General features: G+C 47.1%; 1 pseudogene; it reads right to left on the minus strand.

Annotated features, from left to right (window-relative positions):
• Window positions 1–760: 760 nt before the first annotated feature.
• LOC123948787 lies at window positions 761–11,218 on the minus strand (annotated as a pseudogene).
• Between the last annotated feature and the right edge of the window lie 5,570 nt (window positions 11,219–16,788).

A 16,788-nucleotide genomic window follows, 5' to 3' on the forward strand; every position in this document is an offset into this window, starting at 1 on the left:
AAGAAAAGTAATCTTTTTTAGGAGGAGGGTGGGAAGAAATGTCATTCTAGGCAGAAAGCAGGGAAAAGGCATAGAGGAAGGAGGGTTCCAGGTGTGTTCAAGGAATGGCGAGTGACAGGAGGTTGTGTGAGCGTGGGTTGTATGGGGTAGGAGAAGGAGTTGAGGAAGGGTGAGGTGATGTCCAGCCTTGGATGGTGCTGCAGTAGACCTTGTGGATTGTGCAGCACTCATTCATCTACTTCAGTGACAACTCCTGATTTTCATTCAGGGATCTACTCTACCTTATTTTCAGTCCATCTTGGTTGGGTAGGGCAGGCCCCGTCCATACACACGGCGTCGACTCAGACCAACCGATGAATAGCACGACACTGCTAAACGTGACATATGTCCAGAGCAGACCAATCAGAGCCCCCAAAGCTCAATTTTCCTATACCTTCTACTTTTGATATGGGAGAAATGAACTCCCTTTCCCCCCAGGACTGGATCTGGAGTGTGCAGGCTGGAGCAAGAGCAACCATTTTGCTGCTATGAATCGATAGCATGACCAAGAAAGACATTACAAATTTAAAAAAAGGGGGAGGGGGGAAGCAAAGCTGAGCAATGGAGAGAGAGAAACTAGTTCTGGAAAAACCAGCACATCTTCTTGACTTCTCCAGTATGTAAGGCAGTAAGTACACACTCTCCCTCCTCTGCATTAAACTTTCTCAAGCCAGTTCAAGTTCATCTTCTGTCACTTGCTACCAAGAGAGCTTTGACATAGTCATGCTAGGCATTTTAATTTTATCCTGTAGGTGATGGGGTCAATGAAAGGCTTCCTGCCCATGGGCTGGTCCCATGAACTCGTCATCTGTGTTTTGTCAAGCTTGCTCTGGTATCTGGTGGGGAGACAAATACTCTGAAGACAGATGGACATAGATTCAAACGCCACTGTGTCATTTATTGTCACTGTGTTGTCTTTTTTTTTTAAAGATTTTATTTATTTATTTGACAGAGAGAGATCACAAGTAGACAGAGAGGCAGGCAGAGAGAGAGAGAGAGGGAAGCAGGCTCGCTGCTGAGCAGAGAGCCTGATGCAGGACTCGATCCCAGGACCCTGAGATCATGACCCAAGCCGAAGGCAGCGGCTCAACCCACTGAGCCACCCAGTGGTTCTACCAGAGAAACAGAACTTTAGGAGAATATATGTGCATATATGGGGGGGGGGGCAGGGAGGGGAGGAGAAGGGAAGGCAGGGAGAGATTGATTTATTGCAAAAAACTGCCTTTTGGGATTATGGGTGCCAGCAAGTCTGGAATCCTAGGACAGGCCAGAAGGCTGGAAATTCTCAAGTAGGAGCCCAAGCAGCAAGCCAGAGGTGGATTTCTTCCTCTACCAGGAAACCTCAGTTTTGCTCTTAAGGCATTTTTTACTGACTGGATGAGTCCTATCCAGATTTTGTCTCCATTACCTAAAAGTCAACTGATTGTAAGTATTAACCACATTTACAAAATAACTTGACAGCAACACTTAGAATTGATTTCATGTTTTAATTAAATAAGTAGGTACTGCAGTGTAGCCAAATTGGCAACCATCACAGGAATTTACTTAATTTCCATGTTTTCTCCACTATAAATTGAGATACTGATCCTTACTTACCTTATACACGGAAAGGTACATAAAGTGAGATCATAGTACTTGATGTAGCAGCAGCTTGGTTTTTGTTTGTTTTAATTTGTAAGGCTTTATTCTGAATCAGGCCCTGTTCTAAGAAAGTACTCAGAAATGATCAATGTCATCAGGTGGCTTATTGGGAATTCTGGTTTCACCACTTTTAAAAGTTTGACATAACCAAGGAAAGATGAACATATGCAGATCTTCTGCTCTACCAATTCTGCTTCTAGGTATATACCCTAAAAACCCTCACATACATGAACTAGGAGACATGTGTACAAGGATCATCACAGCAGGGGGTGCCTGGGTGGTGCCGAGGTTAAGCGTCTGCCTTTGGCTCCCTGAGTTGGGCTCCCTGCTTACCAAGCAGTCTGGTTTTCCATCTCCCTCTGCCCCGCTCCCAACGCATGACCTGTCTCTCTCTCTCTCTCTCTCTCTCTCTCTCTCTCTCTGTATATCTCGTACTCTCTCTCCAATAACTAAAATCTTAAGAATGTTCATAGCAGTAAATAAGTCAGTTTGATGAATAAATTGGAGTATATTTGGAGTATAGTCACCCATAGACTTATATGCAGTAGGGAAAAAGGAATGAACTAAAAAAAAATGTGGCCTAATCTTTTTTTTTCATTTTTCATCTTTAAAGATTTTATTTATTTATTTGACAGAGAGAGACAGAGCACAAGCAGGGGGAGCAGCAGAGAAAGAGGGAGAAATAGGCTCCCCACTGAGCAGGGAGCCTGATGCAGGGCTTGATCCCAGGACCCTGGGATCATGACCTGAGTTGAAGGCAGATACTTAACCAACTGAACCATCCAGGCCCACCCCCTTTTTTAATTTCTTTTCAGTGTAACAGTATTCATTGTTTTCGCACCACACCTAGTGCTCCATGCAATACGTGCCCTCCCTATTACCCACCACCTGGTTCCCCAACCTTCTACCCAGGGGCCCCTTTAAAAAAAAAAAGTTATTTAGTAATTTGAAAGAGAGAGAGAAAGAGCATGGTGGGGCAGACAGAGAGGGATAAGCAGACTTCCCGTTGAGTGGGGAGCCTGACCTGGGGCTCCATCCCTGGACCTGGAGATCATGACCTGAGCTTAAGTCAGAGGCTTAACCAAATGAGCCACACAGGCGCCCCTGGACTAATCTTAGTAACAATATTGAGTGGGAGAAGAAGGAAGTCTCAGAAGGTTACATTTATCATGAAGCTTTTTATGAAGTTCAAAACAGCAAAACAATATGTTCATTGGGCATAATAGGTACATGACAATGCTATTTTTTAAAAAGATTTCATTTATTTATTTGACAGAGAGAGATCACAAGTGGCAGAGAGGCAGGCAGAGAGGGAGGGGGAAGCAGGCTCCTCGCCAAGCAGAAAGCCCAATACGGGGCTCTACCGCAGGACCCTGAGATCACGACCCGAGCCGAGGGCAGAGGCCCAACCCACTGAGCCACCCAGGCGCCCTGACAATGCTGTTTTTCAAAAGAGAAAAAGCGGATTATATTCTTTAGGTCTTTGAATAAATCTGCACATGTCTCTGAAGTAAGTATTCCAGCCGTGGGAAACTGAGGCATAGAAAGGCTGTCACACACCAAAGCACAAGGCTGGCCTCCAGAACTTGAACCTTTGTCTGAGTTGAGGTTACCAGCCTGGGTAGGCCACAGGGAGTTTGTCATCTCCTTCTGGTCAGAAAGCCACCCACTACTCCCACTGCTCTGCTCTAGGGCCCAACCCACCTAGATCCAGGCAGGCGTGGAGGCGGTGCTGTCTGGGGCCTGGCACATCCCCTGAAGCCAGCACAGGGCAGGGAGATACTGCTGGAGCAGCCACAGCTACAGGGTATCCCCACAGTCTTCTTCCTCCTCCATCTGGAGGGCCACAGTGAGCCCACAATCCTGAACAGACCCAATCTGGTGGCTGAAGTGGGCAGCTGTGTCGAGAGTCACGGCAGCCATGTAGGCCGCTCCCTGGGGCCCCCAGTTTTCCTCGAGGGACTCCTGCAGGCCATTCAGCAGCAGGAGGATGGGCACTGGGCCCAAGGCTTCATGGGCAGAGCGCAGAAGCTGGAGGAGGTCGTGGATTAAGAGTGGGTGCAAAGCGGATCCGGTGTAGCCCCAGGGGTGGAGCGCTCAGTTCACGGGAGTATTGAGAAGGACTTGGCAATAGTTGAGAAGAGCAGGATTCTGTTGGGATAAGAATGTATTTTTCCCACCTGGATGCTTTTTAAGTAAAAGTAATATACATAGTTGGGAAAAAAGTTAAACCAATTCAAATTGGTAGTCACTGAAAAATTAGTTTCCCTCCTACTCCAGAAGTTTAGGCCTTTTACTCAGAAGTGATCAATGTTGACAGTTTCCTAATGGCTTTCCTGGATTTTGTTTTATATGTGTAGATACACACGCATGTGCATGTACACACACACACACACACACATACACACACACATACCTTTTTTCACATCCAGTTTCCCCACTACCTCTGTGCCCCTCCAAAAATCTTGCTGTTTTAATTTAAACAGTATACTTTGGAGAAATTTCCATTTCTTCACATACAAATGTACTTATTCTATGTTATTTTTTTATTTTTTTGTTTTCTAAGTCAACCTCATGTCCAGCACAGAGCCCAACGCAGGGCTTGAACTCACAACCCTGAGATCAAGACCTGAGCTGAGATTAAGAGATGAACACTTGGGGCGCCTGGATGGCTCAGTGGTTTAAGCCTCTGCCTTCGGCTCAGGTCATAATCCCAGGGTCCTGGGATCCAGCCCCGCATCAGGCTCTCTGCTCAGTGGGGAGCCTGTTTCTCCCTCTCTCTCTGCCTGCCTCTCTGCCTACTTGTGACCTCTCTCTCTGTCAAATAAATAAATAAAAATATTAAAAAAAAAAAAAAGAGTTGAACACTTAACCTATTGAGCCACCCAGGCGCCCCCAAATGTACTTTAAAAAAAAAAAATGGCTACGGAATGTTCCAGCGTGTGGTTAAACAATTATTTATTTTAAAAGTCCCTGACTGATGGTCATTTAGATTCCTAACATTTTTTGTTGTTATAGATAACACAAGAATAAACATCTTTGTACGTATATATCTTTGTGTAACGTACAAGAACATCTGTAAGGTAAATTTTTAGAACCACAATTGCTGCACTAAAGTGTTTGCACATTTGGAATGTCAACAAACGATACTAACTAGTCCTTCAAAAAAATCACATTAGTTTATATCCCACCAACGGTACACGAGGCGCTTGCTTCCCTACCCCCTTATCAACATGGCCATCCTGGATTTAACCCACCTTTTTTCTTTTAAAGTACCAAAATACCTATTTAAAATAATAGGCATCGTAACAATCCCTTCTTGGGGCAAGAGCTGCAGTTTTGTTTGGGTTTTAGCTTTCTGGGAGCAGAGCTTAGCCTTCTGCCCTGTGCTGTGTTCACCACTCTGAACGGTTGGGGCAGGTGACAGAATAACTCCAGGTCACCAGGCAAAAGGGCAGGCCAGACCCCAGGCCTGTGCCTTGCTTGATGAGAGAAATGCAAACAAGCCCAGTTCTATTATAGAACACAGAGCCATTGTCGGGAAACCACAAATTGCTGACTTGCTCCTGCAAACAATCGATATTCAGAAGCTGAGTCCAGGAATTCTAAAGCTGCATCCTGCGTGAAGGGCTGCGGGGTCGGTGGGGGGGGGGGGGAGGGCAGGGACAGCGACGCTCTTAGAAATGAAAACAGCCATAGACACACTGGTGGTACTTCCTAGAGAGCCCCGAAAAAGACCCCGTGTCCCCTTCACTGTTCCCTCTAATGGTCCCAGAATCGGAGGCTGCCAAAGCTGGAATGGGTAAGGAAATGATCATATTCTTTTTTTTTTTTTTTTTTTAGATTTTTTATTTATTTATTTGACAGAGAGAGATCACAAGTAGATAGAGAGGCAGGCAGAGAGAGAGAGAGGGAAGCAGGCTCCCTGCTGAGCAGAGAGCCCGATGCGGGACTCAATCCCAGGACCCTGAGATCATGACCTGAGCCGAAGGCAGCGGCTTAACCCACTGAGCCACCCAGGCGCCCAGGAAATGATCATATTCTAAGAGAGGGCACACGTGTAGGTAGAGCGCCAGGGCAGTTCCAAGAAGTAAGTGTGAGAGAGAGTGCACCACACACAGTGGTTATTAGATACACCTGGGCTCAAATCCTCAGTCACTGAGCAGCTTTCTGACCTTGGGCACAGCACTTTCTCTCTCCCTGCCTCAGTTTCCCATCTATAGAATAGACATAGTAACACTTACCACAGGAGGTCATTGTGAGGATTTGATTGAATGATTATGTTCGTAAATAACAGCATGGCGCCTGGCTCTTTGTAAGGGCTTAATGAATTACTATCATTGTTATTGTTAATAATAGCAATAGGAGCTGAGGGGGTGAGCTAAAAAAGGTTTCCTGGAGAAGGGGCTGTTTGAACTAGATCTTAGGAAATTGGGAAGATTTGGCATGCTGGAATGAATAAAGAGAACAGGTGAAGTTCACATGTAAGGCTGTCTTACAGCTTCCTGGACCTAACCAGGAGACATGCCAAGGACTCATTAGTAAACCAGTGTGGAGAGGAGGGCAGAGTACAGATGGGAAAATTCTGCTGTGGAACATACTAGTCTTCACTTGAATGAGACCTCTAGTGACACTGGCATCCAAATTAGAGCATGGAACTGGGTGCATTTGTAGGAGTCTGCAATGGAAATGTTTTCCCTCATTAGGAGCCTCTTTTGAGAGGACTTGACCCCTTGGAGTCTTGGGGACAATATGAGGAAGCACCGTGTATTGGAGTGGGCTCATGATACTTAAGGACATCATGGATACAAGCTCTGGATTTTCCACTGAGCTCCAAGAGGTACATTTCCATCAAACTCTGTTTCTCCGATATTTCGTCTTACCATTGCGACATGACACAGACTGCTTCCAGTGCCCAACGGCCATGACAGTTCATTACCATGACAGCCCACATCTCATGATAAAGCATGTTGTAAGGAAAATGGAAACCAGAGCTTGGTAATGTTTCCCCTGTCCCAGCCTCTTTGGAGATGATAGTTATTGCATCTTATCCCATGAAACTTTGGCATCTCCTGCCCCTTCCTGTGAGGATTCCCAGATGGAACTAGGCTGCAACACACATCATGGGAAGAGTGGGGCCTTCCTCTATCAGATGAACACCGTGATTCAGTAAATCCTGAATGTAAGCTAAGGGACAGAGGAGGCTCAGTGTGAGGTTCCCAGTTATCTGCCTATTTAATACGTGGGAAAATGCAGCAACAGAGGCTTTAACTACCTAGTGCCAAATTCGCCAGGAGAGCTTGGATTCCTTAGGCAACAGTTTAGCAAGCCATGGCAAAGAGCTTCCCTAATTTGTACTGAAAATATCTCAATTGCAATGCCCATATCATAGCAGGTGGCAAGAACCATCTATGTTCCAGGGAAGTTGTCCTTAGGAAGCAGAGTCTCAACCTATGACTGGAGAGGGACCAGAATGTAGGCAGAAAGACTGACAGAGCTAGACAGTCTTCTGACCTAGGCAAGGAAACTGGGGTTCAGACAAAGCTTTGGTTTCTGGCAGAAGAACTAAACAAACTCAGGGGTAAAAGGGACATCAGAGTTCTTTTGTAGGCTCACTGGACCAGGCTTGGGGCAGTGAGATCAACTTCGCCTTCGCTTGGTGTACTGAAACAATCCCTCTACTGAAGCTTACATGTGGGTTTCTCTTGTATGGATAAGATGGGAGTATTTTTTTTTTTAAAGATTTTATTTATTTATTTGACAGGCAGAGATCACAAGTAGGCAGAGAGGCAGGCAGAGAGAGAGAGGGAAGTAGGCTCCCTGCCAAGCAGAGAGCCTGGTGCGGGGCTCAATCCCAGGACCCTGAGATCATGACTGAGCCAAAGGCAGAGGCTTAACCCACTGAGCCACCCAGGCACCCTGGGAGTATTTATTTTGATTAAGTTTGGTTATTACATGTGAAAAGAAACAGTGGGCTGGTAAGGCTGACATTCTTTCGTAGAATTGTGAAGGTCATCAGTCCCAGGCTGACAGAGTACTCCGTGATGGCAGTGGCCCAGGTTCCTTCTCTATTGTGACTCCACCATCCTCAGCGTACAGCCTTCATGTCATGGTCCATGATGGCTACTCCTGCCACATGTCTGCATTCCAGTTAGCATAAGGGAGAAACAAAGAGGGGCAGACTCCCCCAACTTATGGACATGCCTCAGAAGTAGCGCACACCACTTCTCGCATCCCATTGGTCAGGTTTTAGTCATATGGCCATACCTAGCTGCAAGAGAGGCTAGGAAATATGGTCTTTCTTTTGGGTGGATAAGTGCCTGGCTAAAATTCATTTCTTTTTTAAGATTTTATTTATTTATTTAACAGAGAGAGAAAGAGAGAGAGAGAGATCACAAGTAGGCAGAGCAGCAGGCAGGGGGGTCAGGGGAGCAGGCTCCCCGCTGAGCAGAGAGCCCGATGTGGGGCTCGATCCTAGGACCCTGAGATCATGACCTGAGCCGAAGGCAGCGGCTTAACCCACTGAGCCACCCAGGTGCCCCTAAAATTCATTTCTTATTACAGAAAGAAGTACGGAGAAATGGATACCGAGGGGCAACTCACAGCCTCTGCTATAGTCAGTTTATCGTCTATTTTCCTAAGGGACTGGATATCTTGAAGACATAGGGAAAGATTGAGGCTAGAGACTCAACTGCCTGCATAAAGTAAGAGCAATATTGCTAATTATCCTGCACGAAGTGTGTAACAGGTGCTAGGTGTTGTTCTGAGTGTTTACATAGTTCGACTCCTCTGAGCCTTACAGAACTCTATCAGGTGAGTGTAATTATTATCCCCTGTTGTCTGATGAGGAAATTAGGCTCAGAGAGATGGAATATTTTGCCAAAGGTCACATAGCCAGCAAGTGGTAGGTCCAAGACTTGAAGTCAGGTAGTCTGCCTAGACCCTCAACCATTCCCAGCACCTGCCCTCCTTCCCATCTAGTGCCTCTATTTCTGAGACAGCCTTGTTCTTTCCAATCACCAAGCCTGGACTCTGCCAGAATACTTTTCCCCAATTTCTGGCTCTAGCAAGCTCTACCTGCCCTTTTTTTTTTTTTAAAGATTTTATTTATTTATTTGATAGAGAGAGATCACAAGTAGATAGGGAGATAGGCAGAGAGAGAGAGAGAGGGAAGCAGGCTCCCTGCCGAGCAGAGAGCCCGATGCAGGACTCGATCCCAGGACCCTGAGATCATGACCTGAGCCAAAGGCAGCGGCTTAACCCACTGAGCCACCCAGGTGCCCCTCTACCTGCCCTTTAATGTCTAGCCCAGATATGTCCCTGACCCTCCCTGACCCCACCTGCCTCTCCAGTTGCAGAGGGAGGCTGCCCCTCTTTCCTCTTTGTTCCCTTTACTAGTTACTCCCAGCCCTGTACTGGGAGCTCCCCTGAATCAGGGACCCCATCTCATACCTTAGTATCCCCAAACCTTGGCATAGTGCCTGTTTGAGGAAGGTCCTTTGTGTTTGTTGAATGAGTAACTGACCCCACTGTTTCACATACAAGGAAACAAGCCCAGAGAGGCCGAGGGTCTTGTCCACATCACAAAACAAGTAAGAGAAAGAGCCAAGGCTAGCCCCCGAGACTCCTGACTCTCAGGCCTGCTCTCTAGTACATAACCACCCTGTCTGTGTGCAAAGTTTGGAAAAACCTTCCTGCACCTTTGAGCCTTTCTTAATTCTGTCTTACATTCACCCCAAAAATGACCTCTTTGAGAGTCCTGGTGGGAGAGTGAGTTTTGGCAAGTCTTGTCTGGGAGTCATGAGGCAACAGGGAAAAATAGACAAACAATCCTGGGTTGTATTTTGCTGACCCAGTCCTCAAAAACAGCAGAACAAAACACTCAAAACTTGAGCTGGGGCCTCTGGCCAGCAGGGCACCAAATCAACTTGGATGGAATTCACTAAATCTTCCTCCCTTTCTTAAAATGGTGGGGTCTTTAGAGAGGAAATATTTTCTAGTTTGTTTGGATTTTCTTTAAGGCAAAGCAAAAAACATTGAACATTTCACAAGGCCTTAGAAGCTTCCAAACAAACAAGCTCTACCCTATCTCACTGCCCGTCCCCCTGCCAAATGAGTCCACTGTGTCCCTGGATATGAAAGCACCCCCACCATCTGGTCAGACAAGGCCAGAGAAAGAGCTGATCACCATTAATCACAGTTGGAAAAATCAGAGAAATTATTAAGGGAACATTAAAGTTCTTTTATTAACTCTTAACTCCAGGCTTCTGTACAAATACAGTAATATAGCAGTGATGAGGACACAGGCTTTTGAGATAGGAGATCAGGGTAGGAATCCTGGTCCTACCACTTCCCAGTGAATTTGAGCAGCTTAATCACCTTTTCTGAGCCTAAGTTATGTCATCTGTAAAACTGGTTGTAGTACTTATTGCATAGATTGTTGTGAGGACTGAATGAGACAATGTAAGTATGGTGTCCAACATTGTGCCTGATACCTAGTGCATGTTTAATCAATATTAGCGATTATTATTATTATTTGCACATGATGTCCTTTATGGCTGAAATTTCCTTCCTTGCCCTGTCTGCCTATGAAACTTCTACTCATCCTTCAATACCCATCACAAGGATGTCCTCTTTGGTGAGGCATTTCATCCTCTGTTTCCTCTCCCAGTGTGGTCCCTGATTCTCTTAGCTCTCTCTCACCCTTCTCCTCTCTGCCTTTCTAACAGATCAGGAATCTCCCTGGGTAGAAATCGTTTCTGTGCCTGTCTTCCCCAATGGGTACTGTCAGGAAAATGGGCTCAGATCTGTGCCCCCAGGCCTTGGGAAATGGTATCTACATCCTTAGATTAGAAACACAGGAGGGTGAGAACAGGGGAGGCTTACAGGACTGGGGACTGCACAGCCCCAAGGAGCAGTAGTCACATTGTATTCTATTCTTCCCTGTGAGTAGAATCTCCTGGAGGTGTGTGACTTGGGGGCTGAGCCTCTGCGTCAGATAGACTTGGCCTCAAATCTTAGCTCTATCACTTTCTGTCTGCATTCCTTTGGGTTATTTAATCTCCGTGGGCCTCAAGTGTCTTCACTCGTAAATGGGTGTTATACTAATGCACTCTCAGACTGTTGTTAAGATTAAATGAGTTCATACAGGTAATGCTTGCGATGGTGACTGGCCAGTGGTAGCTGCTACTCGGCACTGGATTTTCAATAGCAGGATCCATACTAGAGTTGAGCACCCGACTGTATTTGTATTACGGTGTAATTTTAAGGCAGTGTGAAGAGACAGAAGAGTAGTACACTAGGAGATAAGAACCCTGGAAACAAGGGGTGTGTGTGTGTGTGTATTTTCTGTTCTCAACCCCACCATGGTGGTCTGTCTTCTCATCTCTGCCTCAGGCCCATGCTGGTGGTACTCACCACACTTGGAGTGATCGGAGACAGAGGGGTTGCCAGGAGCCCATCCGGGCTGGCCAGGCTGCCTGGGGGCAGAGGAACAGTGGCAGCCGTGGGGAGGGGCACTGCTGTGGGCTGGAGCCATGAGGCGTTCCCTGTGGTGGTGGTGGTGGGGGGTGGTTCAGAGCATGGGTTGTGGAGCCAACTGCCTACACCCCTTCAGCCTCTTCCTGGTTGTCTGACTTCTCTGGGCCTCTGCTTCCTCCCTGGACTAGTCACCCTGGGATTGGCCTCACAAAGTACCACAGGTCGGGCAGCTTAAACAACAGAAGTGTATTTTTTTCTCATAGTTCTGGAGGTTAGAAGTTCAAAGTCAAGGTATTGGCAAGGGTCGTCTTCTTCTAAGGCCTCTTTCCTTGGCTTGCAAGTGGCAGACTTCTCCTTTGGGTCTTCACTGGGTCTTCCCTCCTGTTTTCCTCCGTGTCCAAATTTCCTCTTCTTACAAAGACACGAGTCCTGTTGGATTAGAGTCCACCCTAATGACTTCATTTGACTTTATTACCTCTTTGAAAGCTCTCCAAATACAGTTACATTCTTAGGTATGGGAGGTTACAACTTCAACATGTGCCTTTTGGGGGAGATATAATTCATCCCATAACCCTCACCTATAAAACGGAGATCGGAAATTGTTCCTACCTCACAGGGCTCTGGTGAGGATTAAGAATACTCCTGACAATAAAATACTTGGAATGTTGCTGGCTTCATGGTGTTAGCCCTTAATGTTGTTAGTCGTATTTCTTGGCATTGAAGGGGGGGCCCTATGCGGGGCACTGGGGAGGGAGGTGGGGAGAAGCAGGTCCAGCCCACAGGAAGCTGACCCAGCCCTGCCACTGACCAGCTTTGTGGCCCTGGCCACTGTCCCTATTGGAGGCTGCCAAGAACAGAGCTCCGAGGAAAGTGAGCCTCCAAGCTCCAAATAGCCCAGGGGAAAGAAACAGCACACAGATCAGCAGTGACACCGGTCTGGGCAGCTCAGGTTGAATCTCAGTTTATCTAAGACAGTTTCAAGACACAAATTTATTTTATGTTCCACCACATAAGAATAAATGCTGCCAATTATAATTGTAAGATATTATCTACTGTCAAGTCCCGTCCTGGTTTCAGGGATTCTGGAATTTGAAAAAATAATGTCTTAGAAATGACGAAAGAGAGTATGTTCCTTTTCTTTGCTTTTGGCAAAAAGGATCTGCCGAAGGGAAGCAGGCAAGGTCACTTGGCCTTCAGTCTCAGATTTTTGCTGTTGTTCAAGGTCAGATTTTTGCAGGAAAGTAGGGTGGTGAGGCATCATCCCTACTGTGGCTCGTCACTTGCCGCCCTAGTTAAACCCATGGCTGAGCAACAGATCTAAAAGGCTGCTTACATCCCACTTGAGATTTTGGTGGGCTTTATGAAATGAGCTCATGGTTCTGGAGCCCAACAGATCTGGGGTATGGTTCCAAGGCTGCTACTCCCCAAAAAAGAGGTTGGAAGAAGGGGCACCTGGGTGGCTCAGTGGGTTAAGCCTCTGCCTTCGGCTCAGGTCATGATCTCAGGGTCCTGGGATCGAGCCCCGAGTCAGGCTCTCTGCTCAACAGGGAGCTTGCTTCCCCCTCCCTCTCTGCCTGTCTCTCTGCCTACTTGTGATCTTATTCTCTCTCTATCAAATAAATAAATAAAATCTCAAAAAAAAAGGGTTGAAAGAAGAAAGAGTCTGGTGTACAAAGAGGTCTTTGCTGAGCATGGCATGCACAAGGTACAGAGAGAGGGCTGGGAATGTAACTGAGACAAGTCCCTCCGCCACTCTGGACCTATTTCCTCACAGGGTAAGCAGTGGAGTTCACTCATTCATTCAACAAACACGAACTGAGGCGCTCCCCTTGGAGGCAGTGTGCTGAAGGCTGAGAGTGTGTATATGGCGTGTGAGAAGCAGTACCTACTTTAGGAGAGTTCTGTCCAATGTGGAGCAAGGAGTACAGAGAGGACAGAAAGAGGAGGGAACCAGGCATATTCCATGCATCTTCTCAATTAGTCCTTATAATCGCAGTAGGTAGGTAAATACAGGTATTTTTATCCTGGCTTGGTAGATGAAGTCATTAAGACAGAGAGATGATGGTGCTTGCCAGGGTCACATGGCACAGCCAAGATTCGGACTGGTCTGCTTGACTGAAGGCCAGTTCTTTCCTCTTTGCCTTTCATGGTCAGTTATGTTTCCTCCTAGCACAATACTCTCAGGTCCTGTGCCAAAAAAGAGACAATGAATGTCCATTCTGATAGTCCTCTCAGTAAGGGAGCCCGTCTCTCCACTTGGAGTGATGATGGGCACACAGCCTGTCTAACCCACCCACTTCTTCTTCCAAGGAGGTGAGGGTACCACATTTCAGGGGAATGAGCTTCACCCTCACAAAAGCTTTCAGAATTCACTCAGGGGAGTGCCAGTAGGTGTGACATGCCATCTGAGTGACTTCACTTTGCTGGTGGTTTTAGCCCCAGCAGCACTTAGTAGACTCCATTGTTCCACACTGGAAAGTACAAAAATCCCAGGAGGGCTCTATCATCAAGTATCATGTCACAGGATGAAAGGCTAGCAGAAGACACACAGGGCCAGTCCTGCGCCTGAAGCCCCCTTAAGCCCCATCAAGGGACTTGTGGTCTCTGCTTACATCATTCTGGAGCGAGGAGGATCGTTTTCTATCCAGCTTTGCCTAGAAGGGATGGCTAGCTGGTAGAGCTGAACTTCACCTTGCTGCATTTTGCCAAGAAAGTTTTCAGGCCAGGACGGTGAAGGTATTTGCCCAAGGTCACCTAGAACATTAGTGGAAAAGCCTGGATCAGAGTCCTGGCACTTGGAAACCCAGTCCTGTTCTTGGCCTCACAGTGAGCAGACATAATCCTGAAGGAGGATTCAGACTGGGTTCTCTCCTCAACTTGGACACTTACCTTGAATTAAATGACATTGAATTCAATAGCCAGGGGCCTACTATGCGCCTGGCATGGCTTAAACCCGGTGTGGTCACACAGGACAGTCATTTCCTCTCTCTTCACTTCAGTTTCCTTGTCTTTGAAAAAAGCCCCTCCTGTGCTGCTGTCTCAGAGAGTTCTGTGAAGATTAAGTGAGAAAAAGGAAGCAAAGTGCTTTATACCCTGGAAAGTGGTGTGTGCACTGGGGAGTTGTAGCTAAAGCTGGCCATCCCATTTGTGGTCCTGTCTGCCTTAGCACTGCCCAAGATATTGGACTTTGTTTACTTGTCTCTCCCCCACTGTACTCCCCGTGGAGTTGGTGGGGGGATGTTTGGGTTCATCTTTGATTTCCCAGAGCCCCGCCCTGGTTTTGGAATATCCATAAACTTAACAGAGTTTATGGATAAACAGAACATGTGATTGTCCAATTCTCAGATCCATGGAGATGCCAGCCAGAAGACCAGAGGAGGACGGGCTCAGTGGGAGGGTGGTGGAGGATGAGAATGGTGTCCACTGTGGATGGGGGCAGGGTTTGTGTCCCTGGAGAGGAGAGGGTGAGACACTCCAAGCAGTGGGAGTGGCTTGGACAAAGGTCAGGTGATGGAAATACATGTGAATTATGCAGGGGACAGTAAGAGAGTGGGCAGGTAAGACAGAAGTAAAAGATGAGGACAGAAAGATGGTAATAATGATGGTAATAAGTAATGTAGTAAATATACACTTTACTCTAGGCACTATTCAAAAAGCTACAGATGTATTCCTCATCGAACCCTTATAACAACCCTATGAGGTGGGCATTATTACCTCCATTTTACAGACAAGGAAACAGAGAGGTTAAGGATCTTGCCTAAGGTTACATAGCCATTAAGTGGCAACATCAAGATTTGACTCCAGGTGGTCTAACTGCAGAATCTATGCTCTTTTTTTTTTTTTTTTCATTTGTTTGACAGAGAGATAGACAGTGAGAGGGAACACAAGCAGGGAGAGTGGGAGAGGGAGAAGCAGGCTTTCCGCTGAGCTAGGAGCCTGGTTGCAGGGCTGAATCCCAGGACTTGAGGGATCATGAACGGAGCCGAAGACAGCCGCTTAACCGACTGAGCCACCTAAGTATCCCAGAATCTATGCTCTTAAAGTAGGTTAAAGCCTGTCTCTAAAAGGCTAGGAATTTTGGAATGTTTCTTAAGCTCTAGGAAAAAGTTTGAGCAAGACTTTCGAGCAAGAGGGAGTTCAAGCAAGAGAGGACATCATGCGGTAAGAAAGTCTTCTTTTGTGGGTGGCAGAAGTCCCTTAGGCATCTCTTGAGCACCTTCCGTGTGCTGGGCATTGGGGATAGAGAGAGCGAGATGGACCCCCTGCCCTCCCATGCACGCCATTCTTGTGCTGGGGCAGGTTCCCTCTAGCTCTCTAGAGCCCACTGTGAGCATCTTTTTCTTATGATCAGGGACATCACTTTGGTAAGGAAATTGACTACAGTGAGAGTATTTGCACCATGGAAATTGGCCAATGCTACAAATCAGGGCTTTTCTCTGGGGGTTGGTTGATACATCTTTTTTTTTTTTAATTTTTTAAATATTTTATTTATTTGACAGCGAGAAATCACAACTAGGCAGAGAGGCAGGCAGAGAGAGAGGAGGAAGCAGGCTTCCCGCGGAGCAGAGAGCCAGATGTGGGGCTCGATCCCAGGACCCTGGGATCATGACCTGAGCCGAAGGCAGAGGCTTTAACCCACTGAGCCACCCAGGTGCCCCTGGTTGATACATCTTGAGCAGCACAGTGCTGACCGGGAACACCTGCAGCGTGGTGGGAAAAGTCCTTACCCGATACAGGGCGGTACAAAGCGGGTTAGGACTAACTGCGAGGTGAGCCGAGGAGGCCAGGCTTCTGCAGCGTGCTGAGGGATGAGCAGATGTTTGCTATGAAGACAGGGCAGGAAGGGGCAGCTCAGAAAGAGGAGTGCCATGGCACAACATATTCATTCTAGAGTTCTGTGACAGGACCCTCTGGATGTGAGGGAGCTTGGGAACCTATGAGGTCCCAAACAAAAGGGTGTTTATTAAACAAGCCCAATATCTGATTTATGAAGTGAACTAATTGGGACTGGGGAGGGAGTACCCATGTCACAACACATTAACCTTTGTCTTTAGCTGGCAGGATCTTAGAGGATTTCCAATGTGACTCAACTGGGCCTTTACCCAAAACCTCAGTAAAAGGGAACCTAGGTTTTGGGGAGGGACCTGGCATGAGAATGGACTAGAACATTCTAGGGCTGCCAGCTAACTGGGAAATGTTGACAAAAGCTTTGAAATGTCTTGTATATTGGGGTGGGAGGACCAGGGAAGCTGGCGGGAAATAGGACCAGGCTAAGTGAGGGTCACACACTTCCTGCCCAGAAATCAGAGCCAGAAAGTGGCACCACAATGTTGTGTTGTTTTTGTGTTGGATGGGGATCTGGGTGCTTATGGACTACTCATTGAGCCTCTGGCTTCCAGAGGCCATATTTTCTCCTCAGGAACCCCTTGGTCCCATGCCCCAGACAGGGGTGAAAATGGCATCAGACCGTCTCCACGATTCTCTGCTTGATGCCACACTGTCCTGAAGGTTCTGAAGGAGACTGAGGTCACTGGGCTGTCTAGGCAGATGGAGCTGCCTGAGCCAGGACCCCCCAGGACCTGGAAAAAAGCCAGCACCTCCCTTTGATGGGCTGGTTATTGAGGTGGT

The sequence above is a fragment of the Meles meles genome, chromosome 8 (assembly GCF_922984935.1).
Source record: "Meles meles chromosome 8, mMelMel3.1 paternal haplotype, whole genome shotgun sequence".
Classification (NCBI taxonomy): Eukaryota; Metazoa; Chordata; class Mammalia; order Carnivora; family Mustelidae; genus Meles; species Meles meles.